Source organism: Giraffa tippelskirchi, chromosome 9 (assembly GCF_054371585.1).
Source record: "Giraffa tippelskirchi isolate mGirTip1 chromosome 9, T2T-mGirTip1v1.2.pri, whole genome shotgun sequence".
NCBI lineage: Eukaryota > Metazoa > Chordata > Mammalia > Artiodactyla > Giraffidae > Giraffa > Giraffa tippelskirchi.
In genome coordinates, this window is record NC_137283.1 from 75,649,900 (window position 1) to 75,661,941 (window position 12,042).

General features: G+C 36.0%; 1 protein-coding gene across 1 annotated transcript in view; it reads right to left on the reverse strand.

Annotated features, from left to right (window-relative positions):
• The window catches only part of ADGRB3 (adhesion G protein-coupled receptor B3), an 822,367-nt gene that overhangs the window by 568,307 nt on the left and 242,018 nt on the right, over positions 1-12,042 (reverse strand). The gene's annotated exons all lie outside the window — the stretch shown is intronic.

Here is a 12,042-nt window from a genome sequence, read left to right on the forward strand (position 1 = left end):
TGTAATTTGTACAAACTAGCACAGTGCCTGGAAAGTCCCATGGATGGAGGAGCCTGGTGTGCTGCAGTCCATGGGGTCGCTAAGAGTCGGACACGACTGAGCGACTTCACCTTCACTTTTCATTTTCATGCATTGGAGAAGGAAATGGCAACCCACTCCAGTGTTCTTGCCTGGAGAATCCCAGGGACAGGGGAGCCTGGTGGGCTGCCGTCTATGGGGTCGCACAGAGTCGGACACGACTGAGGCGACTTAGCAGCAGCAGCAGAGTGCACGAGGCCCACGGGATCGCAAAGAGTTGGACACAACTCTGTGACTGAATAACAGCAAAAAGCATAGTTGAGGTTCCTTATGTCACAGGATAAGGGAGAAGCCTACAGATCATTGAAAGGGGTAAGCCCATATATAGAGAAAATTCAATTCAGAGAGAGAATATAAAGGATATTATCACAGAACAGAATAAGGTGATGCAATGTGAAAGAAGGGTAACGTTCTTTTAAGACTGGAAATAATCTATTTTTTAAAAATCACAACACAGCATTAGCATTCTACTGCACATTTTATACAATAAAATGGAAACCTACAGCTGTTCAGATGGAAGAATAGTACCACATTTACATGGAAAACTCCCAACAGGAAATGAGACTTCAGTATCCCGTGGCTTAAATGTTACACATGAAAGAATAATAACTATTATTTGCATGCAAACTACATGCATTACCAATATTGAATCACTACTTCAAAAGATTTTTCTGAAATACCTCACGACTCTACAATCTAAATATATTTTTCCCTTGTGGTAATGGAGCAATTACTGATAATATCCATAATTTTCTGCGAAATAAGATCCGTATTATGTCCCAGGTTTAGAAACAGCATTAGAGGAATATTTACGAAATTAATGAGAATGTAATATTTCTAAGTCAAAGTCAAATAATCTGTAAGAGAACATTAAAGATTGTTAATGGATCCAGTTTATCAACATTTAGGAGGATACAACAGTGTACAGAAAAGGATTCATAGATTTCACACAAGCAATTATGAATGGATTATCATAATCACAGACCTGCATACATAAAATCTGGATGTAACTTGTCTAGCAAAATAAAAACCATAATTATAGTAATACTTAAATATATATCAAATATTTTGTTTATTCCAGGATGGAGCAGATGAAGATGATAATCATTTTTAGCATTTTAAACTGAAACACAAGGATAAAAGAAGCAAATCCTGTTTTATTCATTTATCAAAATTGCTAATTAAAAACTATCTATCAAAAGAGAGAGCTACTTTCCAAAACACAAATCAGAGTGTTCCATAATGAACTCTAATCTCCAAGAGATTCTATGACCTCTGACCTCTGAGACTAAAACCTTCTAGCCCTTTGTTCAGACTGCAGTGTTGCCTTTTAATAAGATTTGTGTCATGACTTATCCCCAAACACTTAGGCACACTAACTGGAAAACTGCATGAAGAGAAGAAATGTGTCTTAGTCATCTTTAGTTTGCATAGAATAGAGTCTTGTGCACCCAAGTTCACTTAGGAAGTATTCCCTGAAGGAGACATCGTTCACCATTCAACATATACTAGCCAAGCACTTACTTGGTGCCCAAATGGGCAAATCACTGAACAAAACAAACATTGTTCTTGCCCTCAAGGAGCTGTTATAGAGAAGAACAAATCTGACTCCATATTCGATTTGTTCCTTTTACTTTAACCCTTTGACTCTGTTGCCTGACCGCTGCACTTTTTGTAAAACAATGTTGCCTATAGCCTGAAATACACAGGATAGCCCATTCTTAAGGCTGACCTTTAAAGGTATAATACTTTTCCATTCATATAAAGATAAAATGTTTCAGAACAGAGAATAATATTTGTCTTGGAGGTTTGTTTACAGGAACATTGTGACCTGACCTACATGGACATTTGCAAGAACAAAGGATTCCTACACCAAGAAGTTTGCAATAACCAGCCACTGCCTAGCCACTCCACAGCCCCTTTTAGTGCAAAAGAAGACTGAATTAACCTGGGTAATTTGGTTCTTTGGGACACTAGTCCACCATCTTCTCAGTCCTCTGGCTATTCCTTGCCCCTACAACTCATCTCCTGATTTACTGGCCTGCTGTGTAGCAAACAGAACAATTTTGGACTTGGTTGCTGCTGCTGCTGCTAAGTTGCTTCAGTCGTGTCCAACTCTGTGCTACCCCATAGACGGCAGCCCACCAGGCTCCGCCGTCCCTGGGATTCTCCAGGCAAGAATACTGGAGTGGGTTGCCATTTCCTTCTCCAGTGCATGAAAGGGAAAAGTGAAAGTGAAGTTGCTCAGTCGTGTCCGACTCTTAGCGACCCCATGGACTGTAGCCTACCAAGCTCCTCCGTCCCTGGGATTCTCCAGGCAAGAGTACTGGAGTGGGGTGCCACTGCCTTCTCCACTGGACTTGGTAACTGCTACTAAATGTTGCCAACAAGCAACAGAGCAATTGGAATAATATGTGTTAGGTGCTCTGATCCAGGAACTGTGGGATGTCAGGGATACCTTTCTGAAGGCAGGCATTATGGCAAGTTGAACCCTGGTGAATGTGAAAGGTGGGGTGCTTAATGAGAATGATATGACACTGTATTAGTGGAACTAACAGAATGCAAAATAACAGGATTTGAGTGGAGAGATGAGATCTCAGCTGAGGCTGCAAGGATGGGCCTTGCAGTACACACTGTAGCACACACTTGTTCTACAAACAAGGAACTGATATTAAAAGCCAAATGTATGTGTCTCCTGATGTATCTTCTTAAAAGAAATAGAAATCATGAATATTGGGTAGTATCATTGAAATAAAGGCATCTTCACAAATATCTAAATATAGGTAATTCTTTCCTAAAAAGTCATATTTATTAGAAGGTAAATCTGATAATTCTAATAATGATAACCAGCTTGGCTTTTGAGAGAAATTACCCTGCAATGTAGAGAAAAGAGAGCAAGGAGGAAGGATTTGTATTTTTTAGTCATAAAATTGTGGATTTGACAATAAATATGTAAAAATATCCAATGCATACTTTTCAGTACTCCTTTTAAAGAACTTTTAAAAGCTGAGGCTACAGTAGTGCTGGGCAACTTTCCCTAAACTCAGTACCCAAGCAGTAGGGGACAAGTAGGCAGTGTAGCCCACAAGCCCTACCAGTGCCTTCTTGATGAAAATGGAAAATCAGTTTCTCCTCATATTTTCTAACCAATAAAAGTTAGGAAAATCAACCACAAAGATGTCTTTTTCATTATTTTAAAAAATTATTTTCATTTTTAATGACACTTATTTTTCTCTAATTTTACATGGAATTTTAAAACATTCTATGTTTATTGCAGACACCTGGAAGAATACAAAAGCATAAAGTAAGCAAATATCAATTGCTTTTCATCATCAACCCCTCAGAGATAACCACCACTAGTATTTTGATGCATTTTCTTGTTAATGTCTCACAAACCTGACAAAGAATATTGAACTATTGGTTAGCTTTATATTCCTTGGTAATATAAAGGAAGGTATATAATATAACATATAATTATATTATATATAATTATATATAGGTATATATATATATATAGGTATATAATAGGTATATAGGTATATAATAGGTGTATATATATATATATATATACAGGTATATAATTATACCTAATATAATATTAAGGTAAAATCTAAATTTTTATGATTAAAAATAAAAAGATCAACAACAATACCTAGAATATTACAGGAAGCCAATATTTGTTGAATAAATATATGCATGAACTATATTAACTTTTTCCAGGGAATGACAGCTCTTTTGAGTTTCATCTTCCTGTAAATATGCTGTGAAAAATGCCCCGCCTCCCCTCTGGTGCCTTCTTTAAATGTCTTCTTTATACAGTACACACTCTTCAAAAAGCACTGATTTGGTAGCTGCTTATACTCTAGTATGAATTAGGAGTGTTTTGTGGTTCCCTCACGATAGACAGAGTATCTATCTAGTAAGCCTGAAATGAGAGTGTTGTTAGACGGTGTGGGAAGAGTGGCTTTGAAGGATGGGGTAGCAAAAAAGATAATTTAATGCAATGGAAGTTTTGACTGTACAAATTTTTTAAGAAATTTAAGGAAAAAAATGGACTTTCAATGTCTTCTTTGTAAAGTGATAACATTATGTAATAGTATAGGAAACAGGAAGGGATGATGCAGGCCATCTTTAACACTACAACTTATGGCCAAGACTCGATTTAGTTGCAGGAGTTGTTATCAGTGGGGGTGGCCCATCCTTCTGAGTCAATGTCACAGCCAGAACCCAGTCATATCCTCCTCTTAACCCCAGGGAGCAGCTGTGTAAATCCGGAGGTCAGAAGTCAGGACCTCTGGCATACTAAACCTTTTGGTTATGTAACAATATCCCATGACTTAGAAATCTCTCCTCTTTATACAGTTTCAAGCAGTCTAATCATAGCTAACTACTATTATAAAGGTGCAGCAACTGCACATGGTTGTTTTATAGGGGCTAGTTTGCATCTCACAATTTGTGATGCTGTCATGTAGACAAGCTTTGAATACAACTGGCCTGGGTCAGCGTGCCAGTGGGAAGAGTGAACAGCCTCAGTATCTGCTTTGGCTCAACTGGCCTAAATTTTATTGAACATAAGAATTTAGTAGTATCCCAAGATGACTTGGATGGTGCATGAGCTATAATTTTTCAAGGCCTGATCACAGTTTGAATTCAGAAAAGATGCACATTGAAAGACTGACCCTCTGATTTATTCTTCTAATAATTCTGTTTTATATATACTGTAGTTTTATTTCAATCACACAAAGTTAGCATGTAGGAAATTTAAATGAAACAGTAAGGTAGTCAGTCGTGTCTGACTCTGTGCCACCCCACAGACGGCAGCCCACCAGGCTCCCCCGTCCCTGGGATTCTCCAGGCAAGAACACTGGAGTGGGTTGCCATTTCCTTCTCCAATGCATGAAAGTGTAAAGTGAAAGTGAAGTCGCTCAGTCGTGTCCAACTCCTAGCGACCCCATGGACTGCGGCCTACCAGGCTCCTCCATCCATGGGACTTTCCAGGCAAGAGTACTGGAGTGGGGTGCCATTGCCTTCTCCGAGAGTAAAGAACCAAAAACTCTAAAAACGAAGTATACCTAAAGCATGAGAATTCAACATTCATTAGGGTTTCATTGCCAGTTTTGATAGACACTTGATTCTTGCAAATTTTGAGACAAACTTTTGACATCATGATGACTAGTCTGAAGAGATTTCAGAACCAGCACTAAGATTTGCACATTCAGTTGGTGTGCAATTGACTTGTTATCCATTTACAGGGTGTATAGTACAGATTTTTACCAGTCAGATCAGTTTATAAGGAAAGAAGTATCTTCCTGCTAATATTTCTTAGCACATAAATTTATAAAGTACTTCAGAAAACCAAAGGCTATTGACACAAGGCTCTTTTATCATTTGGAAATAGCAGACTCATAGACATAGAAATATAATGACAGGAAGCAAGTAACTGAATACAGAGGTCCCTGATAAGAAGTTCACCCATGAGTAGTGTTCCTTGGTGAGTTCTCTCCTTCCCCTCTCTCTACCACTTTGTCTGTTGCTCTTTTATTTTTTCTTTTCTTTTTTTTTTAATTTATTTTTTAATTGCAGGATAAATGCTTTACAGAATTTTGTTGTTTTCTGTCAAACCTCAACATGAATCAGCCATAGGTATACATATATCCTGTCCCTTTTGAACCCCCCTCCCACCTCCCTCCCCATCCCACCCCTCTAGGTTGATACAGAGCCCCTGTTTGAGTTTCCTGAGCCATACAACAAATTCCCATTGGTTATCTCTTTGCCTGCTGCTTTCTAATCTTGACTCTAAACAAGTCAGCTACAAAAAAGAAACTGTTTAATTTAGATGAGTCCAACAAGGTTCTGACAGGTTTACATTTCAAGAATATACTGAATCTTAATTTTACCATAATTAATATAGATGTATATCAATTGTAGGGCTTCCCAGGTGGCATTAGTGGTAAATAACCCACCTGCCAATGCAGGAGACATAAGAGACACAGGTTCGATCCCTGGGAAGATCCCCTAGAGGAGGAAATGGCAACCCACTCCAGTATTCTTACCTGGAGAATCCTACAGACAGAGGAGCCTGGTAGGCTACAATCCATTAGGGTCACAGAGTCAGATATGACTGAAGTGACTTAGCATACACACACATTAATTATATAATATATAAAATTTTGTTTTTTAAACGGATTTATACTCTGAAAGTTGAGTCTAATAATTTTCATACTCTTTATCACAAAACTGTTAACACTGTCACTACCATTAAGAAAAATGCTCAGTGTGTAAGTTTTTGTGAACTCATATTTTATTTAATCCCTATCTATGTACTCTTGCATTATTATATCCCATCTTGCTGAATAAGAAACTGAGTTTTAACCTAAACACTGTATGTAGCTCTATAGCAATTACAGTTAAAGAGATGAAAGTGAATTTGAATACTGTATTTTAAACCTTGCCAATTTAGAGGATATTTTCTTCTGCCATCATGTTCCTTTTACAATAATTATATTAATACTTGCATGGAATTCTCATAGGATACATCTTTTAAAATAATATTCTGAACCATAACTTTTAGCATGCCAATAGATAAAGTTAAAATTGCTACAAATTGCTAATCATAAGATTAATATAAGTATAGTGGAACTTTATTAAGATCTGTGCATTTTAGTAATATAGCATGATATATACAAATACGTATTGTACTCTAATTATGCTTGACTTCAGTTAACTGGTTTGCTTTTGCAGCTGGCTTTAGTCATCAATATTTGATTTTTGTACTGGCTATGTGATCATAATGGAGGACTCTCTCTCATCTCTGTCTCTCTCTGGTGGTATAAAAGAGTCTGTTATTTCATTTTACAGGTGCCATGGTAGATACCTATTTTTTTAGTTCTCTGTTATATACAATATATACTCCTATATACCCATTCTCCAGGTAAAAATTCTCCTATTTCCTCTGGGGAACCACATTTACTCCTGCTTTAGTTCATGTTGTCTGGCTAACACTGATGCTAACTGTCCTCCTTCAGGTTGTGGAGAGGATGCAGGCCTGGGATCCTGGCCCATCCATCAGGGACTACTTGCTGGTGATGATAAGCTCAGGGATGGAGATGAATCTCAGGCTGAGACAGTGAAACCCTCCCTGGAACTTTCACTGAGGTCACTGGGAAGATGCACGCTTAGGTGTTTTCTGCCAGGGATGCCAGCCAGAGCGGTGGAAACCTGCTTTGCTACCAGTTGGAAGAGATTCACTAAGAATGAAGCCAATCAAATGCAAATCAGAGGAGAGAGACAGAGAGTCAGATTTCTGAGCACTGGGCCCAGTCAGTAAATAAAGAAATCCTCTCTCTTGTTGAAGCCATTTTAAGTAACTCATGCAAATGAAAGAATCCTGACTAAAACTGAAGTGGTCACAGAATATATACATTTATACATTTTTGTACCCTGGATTTATCAAGCCTACAAATATCTCATGAAAGTAATTAAAGGATTATCCATTATCCTACATTTGCTTCTTTAGGTATCTTCCAAACTTTAATATAAACAGCACAGAAAAAAACATCTAAAACATGAAGGACTTCCTATAGTTTGTCTTATGTCTATAAATTTTTATATAATTACTAGGTAACAATATTTTTTTGCAATTTTTTCAAAAATCCATCAAAATCATTGCAAACACTACACCCTAGGCAAAATTATTTAACTTTTTTAGACAAACAAAATAAACAGATACACATTATTTAATCTTCTGCACCAGTTAGCTATATATAAACACAGTTTTAATTAAGTTCCTTGAAATTTTATATCTCTCTTATCATAACAGAATAGGTACTTAAAATCCTCTGAACTTAAATCAGGATAAAAATATTGAAACATTTTCAAATAAGCACAAGGATCAAAGAATATAAAACTATTGTTTAAAAAGTTACTCTACAGAGGAATGGATAAGGAGGATATGGTAGATTTATTCAGTGAAATACTACTCAGGCATTAAAATGAATGAAATAATGCCATCTGCAGCATCATGAATGGACCTAGAGAGTGTCATACTGAGTGAAGTAAGTCAGGCAGAGAAGGAGAAATACATGACTTGCTTTATGAGTGGAATCTGAAAAAAAAGGATACAAATGAACTTACTTGCAATCCAGAAAAAGACTCACAGACTTACAAATTAATTTATGGTTGCTGGGGGCAAAAGATAGTTAGAGATTTGGGGTAGGTCATGTCCACGCTGCTATATTTAAAATGGATAACCAACCAAGACCTATTGTATAGGACATGGAACTCTGTTCAATGTTATGTGCCAGCCTGGATGGGAAGGGGCTTTGGAAGAGACTGGATACATGTGTGTGTATGGTTGAGTCCCTTCCCTGTTTGCCTGAAACTACCACGACATTATTAATTGGCTATACCCCAATACAAAATGTTTTTGGTGTTAAAAAAAATTTTTTTTTAAAGTTACTCTAAAAAATTCTCTTGAACATATTAAAATCTAAAAGAAGTAAAATAAAAGAAATTTTGAGGTTTTTTTTTTAATTTTGAGTTTTAATATAAAGAGAAGTTATAGCAACGAGAATTATAGTTATCGTGGAACAGTTGACATGATCCTGTGTGAAATTAGACACTGAAATTCCACTAAATATCATAGCCATTTCTTCATTTGACCTTGATTAGGTACTTGAATAGTGAAATAAAATTACTTGATCCCAATTTTTAAAAAAGGAAGGAAGTTTAGAGTGATAGATCAGACTGAGTTATCAATTTTGCAAAAAAATTTACCTTTGTGGTGATAATTCTAGTTAACAATTAAGATGGTCTACAACCAGAACTGTTATAAATTAGTTGTAAACTATATTTTCCCCTTTCCTCTCTTACTATGCATCAATGTAAAATGCTTCTCAACCAATGAATTGCAAGGAAGGAAATATCATTTTATCTTCAATTATTCTGAATGAATATTCAGATACATTTAAAGAGGTAAAATTCATTAAAACTGGGGCTATGCTGGGAACAAAGGCCACTTAGGAATCTCCATTTGGAAACACCTTCCCCCCTGCTGCCTTCAATGAAATCATGATCAGTTAAGAAATATCAGTTAAAAAAAAGATGAAGGGCTTTTTATGGGGATAAAATAGTCTTATGCGGACAGGAAATATTTTTTATCTCCAAATTATGAGATTATGCTATGGCTTGTTTAGGGATTGTCTTGAATCTAAATAAATAATAAATTTCAAATAATAATGAAATTTAAATAATAAATAATAAATCCCTAATCCTTTCTTTTGAATTTATGTATTATGCTTCAACATATTTTTCTCAATGGTGGCAACTTTCTATGTGGACATATAACTGTTCTCAAATGCTGCCACCTAAAGGTTAAAGATGGGCACAGCCTAATAATGTCTAGAAACCAAAAAAGTATCTTTCTTTACCTGAAGATACACAGAAATCTAATCACTTCATTATATCCAAGTACTAACTAAAACATACATTTATCTATATGAATACTTCTGAAGAGAAATATAGAAGTAAAATATTAAATAATTAATGAGTATTTTATCAATGGCCTTACCAAATAAAGGAAAAAAAAACGCTTTAAGACTGACTTAAATATGTACCAAAACAGTATTACTGCTACTACTACTAAATATCAATGTTTTGCAAGTCATTTTACAAATGAAGAAGTTTGAAGTATTTTTTCTGATCAAACATGTAAGGTTACATTATAAATAAGTGAGACCCATTTTTGGTGCTGGTTACAAATTGATATTTCAAATTTTTAGAAAACGTCAGAAAAATCCATTTATGCAAACTAGTTAAAACCACCAATAAAAAGCACCCTTGGCCATATGCAAAAATATTGAACACACTCTGAAAATATTTTGCAGAAGACAAATGCCCAGGTCAAACCAGCTGACATCCAGAGAAAGACAATACTGAAATTTAACTGTCAACCTATGTAATGATTTTATAATGGTGCTTTTAGTAACCCACAAGAAGAATGATAATACAACACAGTATTCTTACACAATGGTATATCTCAATTATATCTCAATAAAATCGGGACAAATAAGTTATGTAAACTTACAATTAAATTATATCAAACACAAAAGAAAATAAACAATAAAGCAAAATAAACATTTTGCAGTATTTATTCATGATTTCTCATAAGGACTAACATTATCTGGAAAATTTTGGCCAGCAAAAATATACTCTAGCAATAGATTGGTGATATTAATAATTCCCTGGGAGAAAAATAAATTATACACCTGTTGACACCATCAGAAACCATTTGGTATGATTATTTACCAAAATCTTCTCCAATAATTTCAAGTCCCAGGCACTTCCTATGAAGATATTACCTAGCGTCACCTTTAGAAATCAATAAAATATTGCTTTGGCTTTTATATCTGTCTTATGAGTTTAGTTAAGACAAGTCTGTTCATCAAGGATTGATCATCTCCTGGTAGAACAATATGCTCAGCTTCAGAACTCATCAAGAAGGCTCTGCAGACTGCACCAAGATGCAGCCCATGGAGGGAATAGGACACCAAACGGCAGGTCAATTTTCCACTGGACGTCCTTTTAGCTGCGAGTCGCTGTGTATGTGACAGCCATCGTGAGACAGGAAGCTCCTTGGAGGCAGAGACTGTCCACTTGGTTCATGCAGCCTCTAAGCTCTGCTACACTCCATATACGTGTATTTACTGATTAGATAAAGAAATATACTGTTTATATTTAATGATTAAGTTTTTAATTATATCATATATGGATGGAAATAATTTTCAAATATACAATTTGTATCCAAAATAACTTCTACCAAGCTTCAGTAGAGCTTATGCTTTAGCGCTGAATATTAATAGAAAACATGGATAAATTACTTTCAGCATACAGCATATGGACAATAAAAGTGCTTGCACTTTTCTTGGGCAAAGAGATATACATTATTAGCAAGCAAACTTTCTTCTTTCCCCCTTCCTATTTTTATCTTTTAAAAAATTAAAACTGCTTGCTTAATAAAATAGTCTCAGAAAAATTTTCACTTATTGACATCAAAATAGTTTACTTGAAGTAAGGCAGCCTTTCTTAAATGTGATTAAAACAGTATCAGCAGAGTTAATATTTAAAATACTTTAACCCTTTGAAACCCAGAAGGCATAGACTCAAATCCCCCTTTTCTGTTATCTCAACAAAATACTCAATTTCCTTAATTCTTAAAACGGCAATAATAATACCGTAACCCACAGGAAGGTCGTGTCAGCACAATGACTGCAACAAAATAAAATCTGAATAAATAGCAGGCATGTATCAGGAAGAAGAAGAATGTCTGCTAACTGACTCGGGCTTTTCTCACAGTTCTAAGTGGACACGTGCCCTTGTTGTTTAGATGTGGTCCTGAGACCATGTCATCCGCTGAGGGAAACCACTTGTTTTTACACACAATGGCTCCTTTTCAAGCTTCTCATTTAACTCTAACAAAAGCGTCACCGGGTTTAGGCAAGTATTGATAAGAAAAAGAGCTAAGACCCCATTTTTTTAAAGTTTTGCTTCGGAGAAAGAAGGAAAGAAAACATTTGTACCCACATTGCTACTTGAGGTGGCCTGTCATCAGGGCACTGCTCTGCGTCAGGACCGGTCATCCTAACCACCAGGCTCTTCCTTGGCAACACGCGGCATCATGGCACCAAGAGCGTTCTCAGCGAGCACCCTGGCTTCACTTAGTATGATGCTCGGTCATCAACATGCTTTACTCATGACTCTTTAGTTCACATTTCTGAAGAGCACATGTACTCTCTGAATCATGATAACGAAGCCATGACACGTTTGCATGGATGGACTGATTAACTGAACGGTTTAATTAAAAATTCCATGCAAGTCAGTAAAAGTTATTTAACACACAGTCATCAATGTTATGTTAATAACATAACATAGTCATCATGTCAATAATTAATGGACTGTGACTTCATT